This window comes from Gopherus flavomarginatus, chromosome 8, assembly GCF_025201925.1.
Source record: "Gopherus flavomarginatus isolate rGopFla2 chromosome 8, rGopFla2.mat.asm, whole genome shotgun sequence".
Classification (NCBI taxonomy): Eukaryota; Metazoa; Chordata; order Testudines; family Testudinidae; genus Gopherus; species Gopherus flavomarginatus.
Window position 1 is genome coordinate 81288247 of NC_066624.1, and position 20577 is coordinate 81308823.

The 20577-nt window shown below is 40.8% G+C and overlaps 1 protein-coding gene across 4 annotated transcripts in view; it reads left to right on the top strand.

Annotated features, from left to right (window-relative positions):
* ZBTB38 (zinc finger and BTB domain containing 38) overlaps positions 1–20577 on the top strand; it is a 43494-nt gene that overhangs the window by 12957 nt on the left and 9960 nt on the right. The gene's annotated exons all lie outside the window — the stretch shown is intronic.

The window sequence follows — 20577 nt, forward strand, 5'->3', positions numbered from 1 at the left end:
AGTCCTCTTTCTGCACCTGTTCTAGTGGCTAACTGCAGCCTCAAAATCTAGCCCCTTTGTTGTAGGGGCCAGCCACAGCCTGTATCCGGACCCACTCCTCCTCAGCCAGGTGTAGTACAAGGCGGAAGGGGGTCCCACCCGCTACTCTGAGTCCCGACCCAGGGACCCTCTAGCAGCAGTCTCTCTGCCCTCCTTCTCTCCCCTTGTCAGACTATTGTCCCTGGGCTGCTTCCCCTTCGGCCCTGTGCACTTGCTCAGCCCTTTGTAACAAGGCCTGCAGCCTGGGATTTTCCTTGGCCAGAGCTCCCCAACTCCTTCTGCCCATCCCCGGCACTGCTCTGTCCAAGGTGCTACCTTTCCACTCAGGAACCAGTCCTCCTCCTTTGCCAGTCAGGGAGAGACTGCCTGTCCTCCTGCTAGGCAGCCTTTACGTAGGGCCTGACCGGCCCTGATTGGCCCAATATCTAAACAAATACTTTGCCTCAGTCTTTAATGAGGCTAATGAGGAGCTTAGTGATAATGGTAGGATGACAAATAGGAATGAGGATATGGAGGTAGATATTACCACATCCGAGATAGAAGCCAAACTCGAACAGCTTAATGGGATGAAATCAGGTGGCCCAGATAATCTTCATCCAAGAATATTAAAGGAACCACATGAAATTGCAAGCCCATTAGCAAGAATTTTTAATGACTCTGTAAACTCAGGGGTTGTACCGTATGACTGGAGAATTTCTAACATAGTTCCTATCTTTAAGAAAGGGGAAAAAAGTCATCCAGGCTACTACAGGCCTATCAGTTTGACATCTGTAGAATGCAAGGTCTTGGAAAAATATTTGAAGGAAAAAGTAGTCAAGGACATTGAGGTCAATGGTAATTGGGACAAAATACAACATGGTTTTACAAAAGGTAAGTCTTGCCAAACCAACCTGATCTCCTTCTTTGAGAAGGTAACAGATTTTTTAGACAAAGGAAATGCAGTGGATCTAATTTACCTCGATTTCAGTAAGGCATTTGATATGGTTCCACATGGGGAATTATTAGCTAAATTGGAAAAGATCGGGATCAATATGAAAATTGAAAGGTGATAATGAACTGGTTAAAGGGGAGACTACAACAGGTTGTACTGAAAAGTGACTTGTCAAGCTGGAGGGAGGTTATTAGTGGAGTTCCTCAGGGATCGGTTTTGGGACCAATCTTATTTAATCTTTTTATTACTCATTTTGGCACAAAAAGTGGGAATGTGCTAATAAAGTTTGTGGATGACACAAAGCTGGGAGGTATTGCTAACACAGAGAAGGACCAGGATATCCTACAGGAAGATCTGGATGACCTTGTAAACTGGAGTAATAGTAATAGGATGAAATTTAATAGTGAAAAGTGCAAGGTCATGCATTTAGGGATTAATAACAAGAACTGTTGTTATAAGCTGGGGAGGCATCAGTTGGAAGTAACAGAGGAGGAGAAGGACCTCAGAGTATTGATTGATCACAGGATGACTATGAGCGCCAATGTGATATGGCTGTGAAAAATGCTAATGTAGTTTTGGGATACATCAGGCGAGGTATTTCCAGTAGACATAAGGTGTTAGTACTGTTATACAAGGCACTGATGAGACCTCATCTGGAATACTGTGTGCAGTTCTAGTCTCCCATGTTTAAGGAGGATGAGTTCAAACTGGAACAGGTTCAGAGAATGGCTACTAGGATGATCCGAGGAATGGAAGACCTGTCATATGAAAGGAAGCTCAAAGAGCTTGAGCTTGTTTAGCCTAGCCAAAAGAAGGCTGAGGGGAGATATGATTGCTCTCTACAAATATATCCGAGGAATAAATACCAGGGAGGAAGAGGAATTATTTAAGCTCAGCACCAATGTGGATACAAGAACAAATGGATATAAACTGGCTATCAGGAAGTTTAGACTTGAAATTAGATGAAGGTTTCTAGGAGTGAAGTTCTGAAACAGCCTTCCAAGGGGAGTAGTGGGGGTAAAAGACATATCTGGCTTCAAGACTAAGCTTGATAAGTTTATGGAGGGGATGGTATAATGGGATAGCCTAAGTTTGGCAATTAATTCGTATTTGACTACTAGTGGTAAATATGCCTGATGGGATGTTAGATGGGGTGGGATCTGACTTATTACAGAGAATTCTTTCCTGGGTGTCTGGCTGGTGAGTGTTGCCCACATGCTCAGGGTTTAGCTGGTCACCATATTTGGGGTCGGGAAGGAATTTTCCTCCAGGGCAGATTGGCAGAAGCCCTGGGGGGTTTTCGCCTTCCTCTGCAGCGTGGGGCACAGGTCACTTGCTGGAAGGTTCTCTGCACCTTGAAGTCTTTAAACCATGATTTGAGGACTTCAGTGGCTCAGACACAGGTTTGATACAGGAGTGCGTGGGTGAGATTCTGTGGCCTGCATTGTGGAGGAGGTCAGACTAGATGATCATAATGGTCCCTTCTGACCTTAAAGTCTGTGATTGTATGATTCTAAATAGCTCATGAGAATTTAAAAGCTTCATTGAAGCCCCATTGAAAAGGTAAGTCCTCTGTTGGCTTCTTGTTCATTTGAAATGTATTTTAAATACTAAAAAGGGCTAAAGATCCTGAGACCTTGAATTTACATATTGAAATCAGCAACTTCAGGGAGAGCACTAGCATCTGTTGGAGAAGACTTTTTGAAGTTGGTTAAGCTAAAGTTGCTCTAAAAATAAACTATCAATTAAAAACATGCTTTTGTCCAACTCTCAATTATGTTAGCTGTAGGCATATAGGAATATTAAGACTCCCAGGGGAATCAAATTGTCAAGAAGCTATTTACACTTCTGCCATCAAATCGGGGCATGTGAATATTTATACATATAAATTGAAATTGACTGAGATTATCAAAGCAAACGGAGGATGTTAGGCACCTCAATCCCGTTAAAATTCAGTGAGAATTTGGCACCTAACTTCCTTACATTTCTTTGATAATCCCAGCCTACATACACAAATTGCAGATACATAATCTCAGTCTATGTACACATTTAAATGACTAGCTACACAATTTCCCTTCTCAAATGTGATGGAAAGAAAAGCCTTTGTCTATACAAATAACTGTGTCAGCAAAATCCTGTGACTTTTGAAAACTTGGCTTATTTATACCTGATCAAAAGATGAGCTGAAGTATATATTTTTAGATGATGGTTGTCCTGCATGAGGCTTGAATTGGTGGAAGGATATATGACATTATGAAACCCCATTTCTCATTGTTGCAGGTTGAAAAAACAAGAGAAGGCAGAGCATGCTCTTGCTTTTAAGGGACATAACATTTTTCCCCCACCTAATTCAACCTCTGCACCAGTTTTCGTTACCATCTGTTTCTGACAGCAGAAGCTCAGTTTGTGGTAAAATAGCTAATCACTAAGGGGAAGGAAGCAGCTCTTTGGTAGGAGTGAGTCTTTGTTTGGAGGAAGTGCCTTGCTTCAGTGACCAGAGAACTTCTACAATGGAATCTCTCTGGGTGATCAAAGGGTGAAACTGATGAGCTCCACAGGGAGCCTTGTTCATTGTTTCTTGGTTGGAACATTGAACTTTTAAGGTTGGTCTTGTGAAGCAAGCGAAAATTGAGGAATGTCAGTAGGGACTCCGATAATCCCATAAAAAACCACGTTTACTATTGTGTATGTATTTTAAGTACATAGCCACAAAACAGCATGCTGTAAAAAGAGCACTGGATCCATAAGATACAAAGAAGTTGAGCTAGTCAGATGGACATTACGCAGTGATAATTATGCAGAGGCTCTGATAATATTCCACATGCTGGAAAGGAATTGATACAACAGACCACAGATCTGAATGTTGGTCAACTAACATTCATAGCCAAAGTAGTCCAAAAACTGAAGCTACTAGCCTCTGGAGGATGAAGATGATGACCTTGTTTATGTTTTTGAAAAATATGTATATAAAATAAATCATTTCCTGCTAGCAGCCTGCACTAACAAATTACATTTGTTTAGATTGTGAAACAAAAAGCATCTGTCCAATAGGATCTTGTTAATTACATACAAAATAACAACATACTGTCCAGTCAGCCCAATGCAGTAGCCAAAGCAAAACATTCATTCAGAAGAACAGAATAAACAATCGTCCATTCTGATGCAAAGCTCCATTCTCTCCAGGCCTTACAATCCAGAGTGCCTGGGAAAACAGGTTTCTCAGAAAGATCTCTGCATTGAAGGTCAGTAAATACAGATTATTTCAGACCAAAGAGCTTTATACTTTGTACAGGAAGAAGATAACCATTACTTTATCCTGGAGCTGAAAGAACATAGCCAAACTAAACTATATGACTTTCTTTCCCCTATCCCTTCATCATTGGGGCAGACACTTGTCTGCCTTTCATAGTGCTAGTAGTAATGTTGCACTCTTTTCTGAGGCAGTAAGTAATCTGATGAGACTAAGAATAGGGAATAGAATTACAGCTAAGAAAAATAGCCTAGTTATATTTTTATGGATGTTATTCTGGATATGCTTAAAACTAAGATAACCCTAGTGTGTTCAGACTAGGAAAGGAAGATGGACTTGGGGCCTGTGTGAAGATCAGAGCTACATTTAGCTAGGACATGAGCATTTTAGGGACCCATCTGGCTCCTCCTCTGTGCAAATTATCCTGGATGCAGCAATACCTGTGTGTTATGCTGCTGCCTGCTGCCAGCACAAAGGCAGGTTTGGAGGGAGAGATGAGGTAGCTCTACTAGCCAACCCTTTATGCCGAGAAGGGGCACAATACAGAGAGGGCCTCGTGCAACCTGAGGCTGCATTAGTGACCATACAGGAGGGGTGGGGATTCCTGTGCTCCCCAACCTTGTGGAAAACTCTTGCAACACCCTGTTTAAGGTTCTGAAAACAATAGGATGGTGTGTATACTCAGTTCAGAGGACTTGGGCTAACATAAATATACTCAAGGAGTACAGTAATAAGTAGGAGAAAAGAAGAGGACAAGGAACTGATATGAGATCGACCTGCAGCTGACTATCCACAGAGCAATCTGATTATCAGGGATTATTCTGAAATCTCAGAGCACAATGGCTGTTATGCTGCTACCGACTTGCTGTTGCGTTGTAGTTGTCACTGCCCATATTGTATTGAAATCCCTGCACTTAGATTTGCTACTGCCCTAGGACCCTATCACCCTTATGCCAACAACAAATATGGCCACCAAAGTTTAGTATTTCATCCAGTGACCTTTTATGCAGTTCCAAAATGTTTCAGCTTTTCTTCCATTTAAAGAATAATAACTTTAGTGTCACTATCTCTGAATGGACTATTTGGACTATAATGGACTATTTAACAGTTCACTATAATAACTTGAGGGTGATTTCTGTTAACACCAGTAACAAACATATTCTAGGCTAATAAATACCTCAGCCTTCAGCCACAGCCTTAATTTAGATCAGGATATAGTTCTAACCCCCTAAACAAGAAGCACCCTCAAGTTGTCATCTAGATCAGTGGTTTTCAACCATTTTTTATTTGCAGACTCCTAAAAAATGTTGAAAGGCGTTGTGGATTGCTTTGGCAATCTTCGATGTAGTCTGCAGACCCCCAGCAGTCCACAGGTTGAAAATCACTGCTCTGTGGTAACGACAATTTTTTTGTGGATCCCCAGAGGTCTGCAGATCACAGGTTGAAAACCACTGATCTAGATCATTAGAATGCTGTCAAACATTCTGTTGGATTGAGAGGCTCCATTTCAAGTGTAACAAATAGATTCATTGGAAGCAACTGCACTAAAGATGAGAAGTTAGTTTTATTGCACTTTTACATAAACAAGGATACATAACTTTATTCAATTTGGCAGGCATAGTTTATTCAGATCATTCTTGAAATTGTATACGCCATTATTTCACTAGTTGTAACACAAAAGAATACAATGCTTCCTTTGTGTGAATCCAGCTCCACCTTGTGGGCAACACACACAGAGAGAAACTGTACTAGATTCAGCAGAATCAGTTTAGCATGAGAACCTTTATGGGAAGAATTTTGAAAATGTTACAATTTAAAGTAATTCTAGAGTTTCAGCAAAGACATATTTTAACCTCTTGGTACCAGAACTATTGCTTGCATTGGAAAATATATATTAAAAGGTTTTTACACTTTGGACTTTTGAGCAGGCCCACTGAGGTGACACTTGTACTGTCTGCAGCTATCTAGGACACACTGACAAAGTAAGATGGTAAGGGTATGTCTACACTGCAATAAAACACCCACAGCTGGCGTGTGTCAGCTGACTCAGGCTGGGGCTGTGGGACTATAAATTTGCAGTGTAGAGATTCAGGCTTGCAAAGTGGGAGAGTCCCAGAGCCTGGGCTCCAGCCCAACGCTTAACATCTCACTCCAATTTTATAGCCCTGAAGCCTGAGCCTGAGTAAGCTGCCCCGAGCCAGCTGCAGGTGTTTTATTGTGGTAGACAGATCCTTAATCTGTATGAGAAAGTGTCAGTTGTACCCCTCTTATACTAAAGTTGCCTGGGGGACATTGATGATGGGCTTTAGTGATTCTTCCCACTTGCATGGGAAAATTTTACATTCAAACTTTGCAACAAGAAGTGAAGGGTGGATTGGAAGTGATGAACCACAAAATGGATAAAATAGAAACCCCACAATGTAACAGTGAGTGAGAAGCTGTTCACACTCATACACCTGAGAGATCTGACAGGGTTAACATAATATTTTTCTATTTAAGTTCCCCTATTATGACACTCCTGCCTGAATTAAAATGTAGGAAAAAACATTCCAGAAAAGAGATGACTGAGAAATATGATTAAGAGCCCATAAATGTTGCTGAAGCTATAAAAGGGAAGTAATATGCTATGTTTACAGTGGCGCACACAAGAAGCAAGAATCTAAAACAGGAAATGTAAGTGAAATTGTAGAAATAATATATAACTATGTTGACTATAGTCCACTAGGCAATAAAGTACAAAGGGAGATTGTTGAATTGCCACCCTTTTTTTCTTTTAATGAGCTAAGGTGAGCAAGAGTTGAGATATAAAATGCTGTAGTTCATATGAGGCATTCTTAAAAATAATTGAATAAGCATTTACAAAATTGTGCATACCCTCCTAAAAAGGGGGGTGAATGGAAAGTGTAAAGATAAATACCATAAATACACCTTTACAGTCTGATGCTGATAAGTAACAGGCGATGCTAGCACCTCTTTCAAAGTTTCGCTTTGAATAAGGAAAGGTAGAAATGTAGTAAGAAAATGAAAAAAGAATAGTTCTGACCATTCTGTCAGGAATGTTGTGGTTTATTGTTTTGCATAGTGGTAGACAACTGTAACTTCTCTGGTTTGTTCACTGATTCCCACCCTGCTTCTACTCCAGTCTTCAGATATGGGTTACAAGATCTTCAGTGAAACACAGCAAAGAGTATTTGAGCATCTGGCACTTACCTGGCAGTAGTTTCCAAAAGTTTAACAGAAAGAGAGATGAACTAATTCATTAAATCATAATATTTTTCTTCAGTAGCAGATATTTTGGTATGCATTTTTATCTGTCATTGGCAGGCCTGGCAGACACCCTTTGATCTGCTTGCATGAGAACATAATGGCCACACTAGGTGAGACCAATGGTCCACCTATCCCAGGGTCCTGTCTTCTGATAGTAGCTAATACCGGATGCTTCAGAGGGAATGAACAGAACAAGGCAATTATCTAGTGATCCATCCCCTGTCATCCACTCCCAGCTTCTGGCAATTAAAGGCTTAGGACATCCAGAGAATAGGGTTGCATTCCTGATCATCTTGGCTAATAGCCACTGATGGATTTGTCCTCCATGAACTTATCTAATTATTTTTTGAACCCATTTACATTTTTGGCCTTCACAACATCTCCTGGCAATGAGTTCTACAGGTTGACTGTGTATTGTGTGAAGTAATACTTCCTTTTGTTTGTTTTAAACTTGCTGCTTATTAATTTTATTGGGTGATCCCCTGGTTCTTGTGTTATGTGAAGGACTAAATAACGCTTCCTTATTCACTTCCTCTACACCATTCATGATTTTGTGGACCTTTATTGTATCCCCCTTTAGACACATTTTCCAAGCTGAAAAGTCCCAGTGTTTTTAATTTTTCCTCATATGGAAGCTGTTTCATACCCCTAATTATTTTTGTTGCCCTTCTGTGTACCTTTTCCTATTCTAATGTATTTTTATTTGAGAAGGGACGATCAGAACTACAGGCAAGATTCAAGCTGTGGGTGTACCATGGATTTATATAGAGGCATTGTGATGTTTTCTGTCTGTTATCTGTCCCTTTCTGATTGGTTCCTAACATTTTGTTGGCTTGTTTGACTGCTGCTGCATATTGAGCAGAGGCTTTCAGAGAACTATCCACGATGGTTCCAAGATATTTCTTGAGTGGTAACAGCTAAGTTAGACTCCATCATTTTGTATGTATAGTTGGGATTATGTTTTCCAGTGCGCATTACTTTGCATTTGTAAACACTAAATTTTATCTGCCATTTTGTTACCCGGTTATGTGAAAACCCTTTGTAACTCTTTGTAGTGTGCTTTGGACTTAACTATCTGGAGTAATATTGTATCCATAGGCACTAACTCCGTGGGTGCTCTGGGGCTGGGAAAAATTACTCGATGCTCGGCACCCACTGGCAGCCAGCTCCCCACCCTGCCTCGCCTCTGCCTCTTCCCCTGAGAGCACCGTGTCCCCGTTCCTCTGCCTACCTCCCAGCACTTGCTGCCGCCAAACAGCTGCAAGGGGGGGGGGAGGAATGGGAATGTACAATCAGGGGAGGAGGTGGGGGAGAGGCGGGGCTAGGTGGGGTTTTGGGGAAGGAGTCAGAATAGGAGTAGGGAGGGATCGGAGTTGGGGCGGGAACTTTGGGGAAGGGGTTGGAATGAGGGCAGGAGGGGGCAAGGCAGGGGTGGAGTCAGAGTCGGGCCAGGGGCAGAGGGGGGTTTAGCACCCACTGATGCCAGTAGAAGTCAGCACCTATGATTGTATCATCTGCAAATTGTGCCACTTCACAGTTTATCCCTTTTTACAGATCATTTATGAATATGTTGAACAGCGCTGGTCCCAGTACAGATCCCTTGGGGACACTGCTATTTCTCACTCTCCATTCTAAAAACTGACCTTTTATTTCTATCCTTTGTTTACTGTCTTTTAACCAGTCACTGATCCATGAGATGATCTTCTCTCTTATCCCATGACTGCTTACTTTGCTTAAGAGCCTTTGTTGAGGGACTTTGTGAAAGGCTTTCTGAAAGTTCAAGTGCACTTTATCAACTGGATCACTCTTGTCCACATGCTTGTTGAGCCCCCCTCCGCCCATCCAAGAAGTCTAATAAATTGGTAAAGCATGATTTCCCCTGACACAAGACGTGTTGGCCCTTCCCCAACAAATCGTGTTCGTTTATGTGTCTGGTAATTCTGTTCTTTACTGTAGTTTCAACCAACTTGCCTGATACTGAAATTAAGTTTACTGGCCTGTAATCCTAGGATCATCTCTGAAGCCTTTTTTAAAAATTGGTGTCACACTTGCTATTCTCCAGTCATCTTGTATGGAAACTGATTTAAGTGATAGGTTACAATCCACAGTTAATAGTTTTGCAGTTTCATATTTGAGTTCCTTCAGAACTCTTGGGTGAATGCCATTTGGTCCTGAGGACTTAATACTGTTTATCTGTTTATTCCAAAATCACCTCTACTGGCATCTCAATCTGGGACACTTCCTCAGGTTTGTCACCAAAAAGGAATGGCTCAAATGTAGGACTCTCCCTTACATCCTCTGTAGTGAAGACCAATGCAAAGAATACATTTGGCTTCTTCACAATAGCCTGGTCTTAGAGTGTTCCTTTTTTGGTCTGCATAATTATATTTCTACACTTGACTTGCCAGAATTATGCGCCTTTCTATTTTCCTCTGTAGGATTTGACTTTCAGTTTTTAAAGAATGCCTTTTTGCCTCTAACCACTTATTTCACTCTATTGCTTAGCTATGGTGGCATTTTTTTGGCCCTCTTACTACATTTTTTAGTTTGGGGTATACATTTAATTTGAGCCTCTATTACAGTGTTTTTAAAAGTTTCCGTGCAGCTTGCAGGCGTTTTGCTCTTTTGACTACCTTTTAATTTTTGTTTTTTAACTAGCTTCCTCATATTTGTGGTGTTCCCCTTTCTGAAATTAAATGCTGCTGTGGTGGGCTTCTTTGACATTTTCCCTTCCACAAGAATATTAAATTCAATATCATTATTGTCACTATTACTGAGCAGTTTAGATATATTCCCCCTTGGACCAGATCCTGTGCTCCACTTAAGACTAAATCAAGAATTGCCTCTCACCTTGTAGGTTCCAGGACTAGCTGCTCCAAGCAGCAATTATTAATGGTGTCTAGAAACTTTATCTCAGCATCTCATCCTGAGATGATATGTACTCAGTCAAAATGGGGATAGTTGAATTCCCTATTATTATTGAGTTTTCTGTTATAGGCTCTCTAATCTCCTCGAGCATTTCATCATCACTATCCTGGTCAGATAGTAGGTAGTATATTCCTACTGCTATACTATTATTATTCCATAATAGAATTTCTATCCATAGAGATTCTATGGTATAGTTTGATTTATTTATGATTTTTACTATATTTGACTCTGTTTTCTTTCGCATATAGTGCTACTCCCTCACCAGCATATCCTATTATGTCATTCCTATATATTTTATATCCCGGTATTACCATGTTCCTTGGATTGTCATCATTCCACCAATTTTCTAGATACCTATTACATCAGTGTCTACATTTTAATATCGGCATTCAAGTTCACCCATTTTAGTATTTAGACTTCTAGCATTTTTATACAAGCACTTATAAAATGTGTCACTTTTTAGTTGTCTGCCTTCATGTGATGTAATTGAATGGGACTCTTTCTTTTGATCATTTCTGTTCAGTTCCTACTTGTACTTTCTTAACTTGTATCCTCTCCTCTTTATTAGGATATAGAGAGACCTGTTAATAGAGCTTTCCCTGTGGGATGTCTCTACCCAAACCGTGTGCTCCTTTGCACCTGTCTGCTTTCCCCCAGCCCATACATCAAAGTTAAAAATGATGATGGGTCACCAATAGCTTCTTCACTTACAACAAGTCCACATCTTCAAACACACACACCCATAAGGTGTCTGTGGTGTTGTATGTTATTATATAATTAACTATACCTCCCTGAAGTATGATTAGTCAGATTTATACTTACTATGAGCCAACAATGTAATGCAGCTGTAAGAAAGTAAAATGCAGTCTTAGGTGTATCAGGCAGGGTATTTCTAGTAGAGACAGGGAAGTACTAATGCCATTGTAGAAGGCATTGATCAGACCTCATGTGGAACACTGTGCACAGTTCCAGTCACTCATGTTGAAGAAAGATTAATTCAAACTGGAACAGGTGCCGAAAAGGGTTACCAGGATGATCAGGGAATAAAGAGCCTATTTTATGAGGTGACTAGAGAGCTTGGCTGAGAACAGATATTGCTCTATAAATACATCAAGCAGATAAACACCAGGGAGGGAGATGAGCTATTTAATCTAATCTAAAGGACAGTCTTGGCACAACAAATGGGTATAAACTGGCAATGTGTAATTTTAGGCTGGAAACTAGAAGTTTCTAATGATCAGAGGAGTGAGGTTCTGGAATAGCCTCCCAATGGGAATAGTGGAGGTGAACAACCTAGCTACAGTAGAACCTCAGAGTTACGAATATCAGAGCTATGAACTGACTGGTCCACCACGCACCTAATTTGGAACCAGAAGTACATCAGACAGCAGTGGGGAGGGGGCAAATACAGTACAGTACTGTGTTATATGTAAACTACTAAAAAAGTAAAGAGAAAGTTTTAAAAAAAATTGACAAAGAAACTATTTCTGTGCTTGTTTCATTTAAATTAAGATGGTTGAAAACAGCATTTTCCCTCTGCATACTTAAGTTCTAAAGCTGTATTAAGTCAATGTTCATTGTAAACTTTTGAAAGAACAACCATAAAATTTTGTTCAGCTATGATCATTTCAGAATAACCTCCATTCTCACATCAGGAATCAGCATTCAAAAACCAGTTGGAGAACATTTCAACCTCTCTGGTCACTTAGTAACAGATTTAAAGGTGGCAATTTTGCAACAGAAAAGCTTCAAAAACAGACTCCAATGAGAAACTGCTGAACTTGAATTACTATGCAAACTAGATATCATCTACTTAGGTTTAAATAGATACTGGGAGTGGCTGAGCCATTACACACATTGCATCTATTTCCCTATGTTGAGTATCCTCACACCTTCTGGTCAAACTGTCTCAAATGGGCTATCTTGATTATCACTACAGACATTTTTTTTCTCCTGCTGATAATAGCTTATCTTAATGAATTAGCCTCTTAGAGTGGGCAACTCCCACCTTTTCATGTTCTCTGTATGTATATATATCTCCTCACTATATGTTCCAGTCTATGCATCTGATGAAGTGGGCTGTAGCCCACGAAAGCTTATGCTCAAATAAATTTGTTAGTTTCTAAGGTGCCACAAGTACTCCTGTTCTTTTTGCGGATACAGACTAACATGGTTGCTACTCTGAAACAAATCATTCCTGATGTGTTCAAATTCTATTTTTAAAATACAGTAGAACCTCAGAATTATGATCATTTATGATAGGGATTATATGAGGAGGTTGCCTGTCTTAGCAGGGAACTGAACTCAATGACTTAAGATGTTCCGTTCGATGTTCCAATTAGAATCTCAAGGACATGGGACCATAAAAAATTTGAACTAGTCCCTTTGGGTCAGACTTTTGACCAATGAGCCAAGAAACCCACCATGTCTATGGAGTTTATCTATGATTTGGACCACAATCTATAATCAAAATTACAAGTTCTGTCTAAAGCTCTATAATGAAGAAGAGCAGATGCTCAAACAGTAGTACCTCAAATTGGCTTGCAACATGAGTAATTCCTATAGAGCAGGGGCAGGAAACCTATGGCACGAGTGCCAAAGTTGGCACACAAGCTGATTTTCAGTGGCACTCACACTGCCCGGGTCCTAGCCTCCAGTCCAGGGGGCCTCTGCATTTTAATATAAGTTTAAATGAAGCTTCTTAAAGATTTTAAAAACCTTATTTACTTTACATATAACAAAAGTTTAGTTATATATTATAGACTTATAGAAAGAGACCTTCTAAAAACATTAAAATGTATTTCTGGCATGCAAAACCTTAAATGAGAGTGAATAAATGAAGGCTCGGCACACCACTTCTGAAAGGTTGCTGACCTCTTCTATAGAGAGTGTGTAACTGTGTAGCCCGTCAAGAGTTCTTCATTATTTGCTTTCACAACCTTAGTGTGGATCCCTTGGAAACTATAGGCCTGATTGCTTACTCCCTTGCACCTTGCATTCTCATGTACACCTTTTACAAAGTGGGTATAGAATGCTACCACCAGTGTAAAGTGAGTGGAGAATTCTGTTAGGGTAGCATTTAACACTCACTCTGCACAGTTGTAGATGACTATGCAGGGTGCCAGGCAGTGGAGAATCAATACTTGTGTACAGGCAAACAGATGCACTGACTTCCGTAGTTCCCGGGGGGTGTGTGGGAGGGGTTGTGCTCAGCCCCCTACTCCGCCCTAGGCCCTGCCTCCACTTCTTCCCCCAAGACCCCACCCCCTCCCTGTTCCATCATCTCCTGCTTCTTTCTGCCCCTGCTACTCCCCCATAAGTGCCTCCTGAACCACTGATCCATGGGAGGTACTGGGAGGGAGATGGAAGAGCTGATTGACAGGGTCCATAGGTGTGTGGGAGGGTTGAGGGGGAAGGGAAGGAGCTGATCTGCAGGGCTGCCAGTGGGTGCTGAACACCCACTGTTTTTTTTCCTCATGAGTGCTTCAGCCCCAGAGCACCCATGGAGTCAGCGCCTATGCAGACAAACTCTTTTGAGATTGTACTAGCCAAGACAAAGGGAAGCAAAAAGTATTATATGTGAAAAACAGCTTGCTCCATATTGGAGTTTTTTCATGTAGTTTTTCAGATGGTGTAGAGTATAGTACAAGAGTAATGCCCAAATAACAAATCATAACTTCTGCTTTCTCCAAAGAAGCTATGCAAAGAGGTATTGTACTAAGCAGAGTGCAACATCCATGATTCAGAGACTACAAAGGCTTGTAATCTGTGTGCATGCAGGTACAAGTCTAAATTGTATTTTCCCCTAAAGATGGTATGCTGAAGTAACTGGCTGAAGAATCAGCCAATCTTTCTATTACGAACATTTCAGTTCACTTATTATGGACTTTGTGTATAAATTAATTTTAGTGTAGAAATAGCCATCTGATGTACTTAGCAACAGTGCGTCAGATGATCTGTCCTTTCAAACTAACGCTAACTATGCTATTAAAAAGAATAATTAAAAAAAAATTCTGGCAAGCTTCTCTTACCTTGGTCACTGGGAGGTAGAGTTGACAGTATTTTTTTCTTACACAGAAAGTAATACAATAGCTTCTTTTGTGAGATCTTGTTTTTGACATCTAATGCTTGTGTTTCTAATACCATATCACATGAGCAAGCCTGATGTAATGTCAGCCATTGTCTATGAAAAAATAATTGTTAGTACAATATCTCTATGGGATTGTGGCTGCTTGCCTGAAGGAACATATTTTTATCAGTACTCTCTATGTAGAAGATAGTCTCATGTACTAGAAACTAATTTTGTCTGGATTTTCGGATAGCGGGCCAAAAGAAGTAGCAGTCTTAAAGTAAAACAAATTTCAGGTCAGTATTCTAATTAAAGTGAATTAATGTTTAATATTTCTTATTATAACCTATGCAAATTTAATGAAACACTATATAATGCAACGTCATTTAAAATGTATATGCATGAAGGTGTGATCTAGATTCTCAGCTTGTACAAGCGGGCATCTCTCCATTGACTTCCATCTTTCACCAGCAGAGCATCTGGGCCAGCCACAATCAGTTTGACTTTCTTAGGGCACTGTTGCTCAATACCCTGCTTATGTGCAGATGTAGTATTTTATCTCGCAGTATATACTACTACTATCATTTCTGTAATTGATTCATTACATACAGACGCTCCCCAATTTACACAAGCGTTCTGTTCTGGAATGCCTTGCATAACTCAAATTTTGCGTAAGTCGGAAACGTATCTCTGACCATTACGCAAAAAAAAACCCCAAACCCCCAAACTCCTATTTCTAGCTTATGGAACTTTTTCGGTAACTCAGATTTGTATATGTTGGGTTTACGTAACTCAGGGAGTGTCTGTATATTATTTGCTATGTGAACCATAACTTTGAATTTCTTCTGTTCTGTGCATTTTAAATTCTCAACTGTGCACAACTTTTGTACATCAATTAGCTAAAACTTCCTTATACAAACAGGAGCCCCAAGCAGATTGTAAAAATAAGTGATTTTATTCTCAAGCTCCACTTGTGATATCAAAATAAAAATGTCTCTCTCAATATATCGCACATATTGTCATAATAGGGATTGTCTTTCATATCTGCTTTGATTAGCAGTGAAGTAATTAAAGTTCCCTTTTTAAAATTGTCATTAGAGTTCAGAGCTAATGCTGCAGTGAGGGGAATGGGGTAATTCATACCTCTTTCAGAACTTTTGCTTTAGGCTGGCCATAGATTCCAGAAGACCTCACTCTATTGATATATATTTGATTTTTGGAGATAGTCTTTGTGACTATAGGGCTAGTGGCTTAAATTTTTTAAACTGAAAGCTTACATTTAGCACACAAGTTGCTGCAGAAAACAGTACTGGCTCACCCACCACATAGTGTTATAATTTGACCCTGATTACAAATCATAAAAGTGTCCATATTTAGTCACTCTCTTTTGGATCCATTGTAGTTTAAACTGATGAAGTGTCATAAATTAGTATCACGGCTGGCCATGAGATGAACTGAGGCGGCCACCTCAGGTGCCAGACTGTGGGGTGGGGGGCACTACGACCCAGAGTGTAGAACAAAGGTTCCTTAACTCAGGTTCGTGAACCCCTGGGGGTTCATGAAATGTTACAAGGGGTTCTCGGGAAAAAATTCCCTAATGGCGAACAGAGCTGTCACTAGGGACCCCGGGCAGCTCGGGGCCAGCAGCCTGGAGCCCCTGGATTTCCAAGAGCTAAGCAGATCAAAGCAAGCATATCTATCACACTGAGGAGATTTAAACTTCAAGACTCCTTATAAGTAATGGAAAGGGAGGTGGATATTTTTTACTGTTTTTAAAATTAAATAGGCAGCTAGTATTGTTTTTAAAATTATTATGAAGAACAAGTTTAAGCTTTGTTGTAACGTGCGTTGCTTGCCTGGACTGCTCAAGACCTGAATGCTTGTGTAGGAGGAACTCTTGGAGTTGACTTCTTAAGTACCTTCATGCTGTGTCACATCTGATACTCCTCAATGAAACATAGGAGCCTTGTCTTATAACAGGCTTATTCAAAGTGATACAAGCTACAAATGTGAGATCTTGGAAGAGTGCTGCTGTTTTCATAATGTAATAAAAATACTGTAATGATAAATGTTAATTAATAATAAATAGTATGTAATAAGCATGTCATAAAAACAAATTTTATATTTCCAAGATCACTGCTTTTATAACTTATACTCAGGTAAAGGAGAAAATCTCTGGAAATATTCATTTTTAGGAGGGGGTTCGCGAGACTTGACATTTTAGTGAAAGAGGTTCACAGATTGTTAAAGTTTGGGAACCACCGGTGCAGAAGATTGTGTCTGTTGCTGGTGCATATGTATTCTCTCTGCTCTAGATGCACAGAGATGATGGAGTGTTGTGCTGGACAAAGGAGGGCACAAGAGACATAACAGGCAGGCAGGAGAAAAGGTGAGAGGGAATAACAGAAAGCAGCAGAAGTTGCAGGGAGAGAGAGGAGGAGGAGCCTCTTATGTACCTCTCTAGCACCCCCAGGAGCCTGGACTGATTAACACCAGCTTCTCAGGGAGCTTCCTGTTTCCTACTGCTTCCCTGAACCCACTTGAGGAGAACAGGCAGTCAACTGAAGTAGCAGGAGTCAGTTAGGCCCCTAAGACGCTGATATCTTCCCTCATTCAGGCAGGGGCGCCCAGAGAATTCAGGAGGCCTGGGATCTTCAGCGGTGGGGGGCCCCCACTGCCGAATTGCCACCAAAGACCCAGCACTTCAGTGGCGGGTCCCGGGGCGGAAGGATCTCCCACTGCCGAATTGCCGACAGTGATCTGGAGCGGAAGAAGCTCCGGGGACCTGGGCTCTGCAAGAGTTTTCTGGGGCCCCCGAAGTGAGTGAAGGACCCCGCTCCAGGGGCCCCGAAAAACTCTCGTGGGGGCCCCTGTGGGGCCTGGGACAAATTGCCCCTCTTCCCCCCCCCCCAGGTGGCCCTGCACTCAGGCCCTGCTATCAGCTTGCTTATTTGTCCCCTTCAACTGAGTGTTGAGAGCCAATATAGCTGGCACAGAACAGCAGTCATGAGTGAAAGAAGAAAATGCCCCTCTAGGGCAGCATTCAGAAAAAAAGCAAACAAGCAAAAGAAGCTTTTCTATCTAAGCAGGAAGGAGCTCTCCTGAGATACATAGACATAAATGTTCACGATGAGCCTTCTGGCCCCAGTGAGGATGTGAGTGGTGAGGAGATGCCTGATCTTCCAGTTAGTCAGAGTGCAGATGACCTGGCAGCTACTGCAGCATACATATCTCCATCTCAAACAGATGTAACCATGCACATTCCTGAAGTGTAGATAAGAGAAGAGTGTGGTGGAGGTGCAAGAAACAACTGCTGCTAAGTTTAGTTCCTTAAGTCTAGATGATCCAGGACTGTGGACCCACTCGAGCAGTAGCCTGAGGGACTTCCTTGTACTGCATGGGCCACAGCAAATGAAAAACTTCATGTTCCCCAAAGACAATGAAAATAGAAGTTTCCATCCAACACATTGCTGGTGTGAAATCCCCAATGGTGACGAAGTGGAGAAGCCATGGCTTATGTACTCAAAAACCCAGAATGCTGCATACTTTTTTTGTTGCAAACTCTTCCAGTCTAATGTTCCAGCCACATTGGGTTCAACAGGAACAAAGGACTGGAAAAATCAGGCTAGAAATCTAGCATGCCATGAGAAGGCAGCAAATCACCAGAGAGCATTCCATAGGTAGAAAGAGCTTGAGATGAGACTAAGGTTAAAGGCCACCATAGATGATCTGCATCAAGAGAAGATTGCATCAGAGTCTCTTCATTGGCAAAATGTTCTGAAAAGGCTCACTGCCATTGTGAGAATGCTTGCTACCCAAAACCTAGCACTGTGCGGCATTTCAGATCAGCTGTATGTGCCAAACAATGGAAACTTCCTTAAAATTGTGGATCTGATGGCTGAGTTTGATGCTGTACTCCAGGAGCATCTAAGAAGGGTCACCACCCAAGAAATGTACATACACCACTACCTTAGAAAAACAATTCAAAATGAGATCATACAGTTACTGGCAACAAAAGTCAAACAGAAGATTGTGGCAGATCTGAAGTCAGCAAGATATTACTCTGTTATTCTGGACTGCACACCTGACATCAGCCATATGGAACAAAAGACTTTAATGGTGCGTTTTGTAACAACAACAGAACCTAGTGAAAATGTCCCTGCAACGGTGACTGTCAGAGAGCATTTTCTAGAATTTATTGACATTGATGATACTACAGGAGCTGGTATGACAAATGTGCTTCTTAAAAAGCTGGAAGATATGGGAATAGCAATAGCTGACATGAGAGATCAGGGCTACGATAATGGTGCCAAAATGAGAGGAAAGAACAGAGCTGTGCAGACACGGATCCAAAAGTTAAATCCTCTAGCTTTTTTTGTCCCATGCAGTTCTCGTTCATTGAACTTGGTGGTCAGTGATGCAGCATCAGATTATAGTGAGGCTGCTGAATTTTTTATTGTAATTCAAAGCATCTATGTATTTTTCTCTGCATCAACTCATCGATGGCAAATTTTGAAGAAACATTTGAGAACATCCTCTCTGACACTGAAACCACTGAGTGCCACACAATGGGAAAGTCGAGTGGAGGCAATAAAGCCTATCAAACACCAAATTGGGAAGATAATGGCAACTATGGTATCATCTATTTCCTGCAGCTCAAGGAACACAGCAGTATATTTGAGATGTTGTATGATATTCCAAAACTCCTCACTGTACCTGAAGAAGACCTACACCAGCAATGCAGGGCACTAGAGATAGTGTTGACACATGATGACATGCGCGATATTGATGCGAGTGATTAGGTGATGAACTGAAAGCCCTTTCAAGATACATTAAAGCAGGATCAACTCCAAAGGCTGTTCTGGAATATATGTGCAAAATTAGATGACTATCCTCTTTCCAAATGCTTTTGTTGCTCTGCGCATACTTCTAACACTTCCTGTAACAATTGCCGGTGGAGAACGCAGCTTCTCCAAGCTGAAGGTAATAAAAACACATCTATGCTCCACAATGACACAGGAGAGGCTGGTCGGCCTTGCAACCATCTCAGTAGAGCATGAGCTGGCCCAGACTGTGGACCTTCAGGAAGCAGTTCAGATCTTTGCTACCAAGAAGGCACGGAAAGCACCACTTTGATTATTCAAACAGATAAATATGCCAGTGTTTACTATGAGGACAAGAAAAGTTACATTTGCTGTTCAGGCGTTTCAAAGTTAAGTGTTACTTAAAATTTTTGAACAAGGCATTTTAAGTTGTTAGTTCTCCTTTATTGGGGTACGTAGCAGAGCAGTACCATGAGAGGAGTAGAACAGGAAGAAGGCAGAATTGAGTCCTTTCAAAGTTTTGGCCCAAGCGAGGGGTTTGGGGGCATCATTTGATTTCCCTGCCTCGGGTGCCAAAATGTTGTGGTCTGGCCCTGATTAGTAATCTTGCAGATCTTTGGCGCTGGTGATTGCTAACTGAATATGGGAATGTTACTTCTTACTCTGATGACTTGAAAGCAGAGCTTAAAGTAGGGAGGAAAAAAAGGGGATTCATGTTATGCTGCAGAACAGTTCTAAATTTGAACAGAATCCAGTATTTGGTAAAAATCAGAGAGATTTCTGTAGCATATATTCAGTCAGTTCCACCCATTAACTGTTTTCTCTTTTCCTTATTTTATTTCCATTAATTCATTCTGAGAATCTTAGCATCCTTCCTTCTTACTGAAGTGAAATATAAAACTTTATATAATAGTGCCTTGCTGGTCTGAACACTTTGTAATCCTCAATAAAATAAAATGGAGGCATTTTAATATCACTCAGCAAACATTAAACAGCAGAATATTGTAATGAGCTCTCATTATTGGTATGATTTTAAAAAAAAGTCAAGCATAGTTATTAGGATACTGTGAACTGCTATTACAACAAACCCCCAAAACAACAAAATAAATAAAATACATTTTGTTATCATTACCCTGGATTTTTATTATTGTATTTTTAATTCACAAAATTCAGTAATTCACAATGAAACGTCCAGTCATTATTAATGAGGTTCTATCTAATAATGCCCAACAACTAATTTAAATATTAATTTTAATGAATTATATAAAAT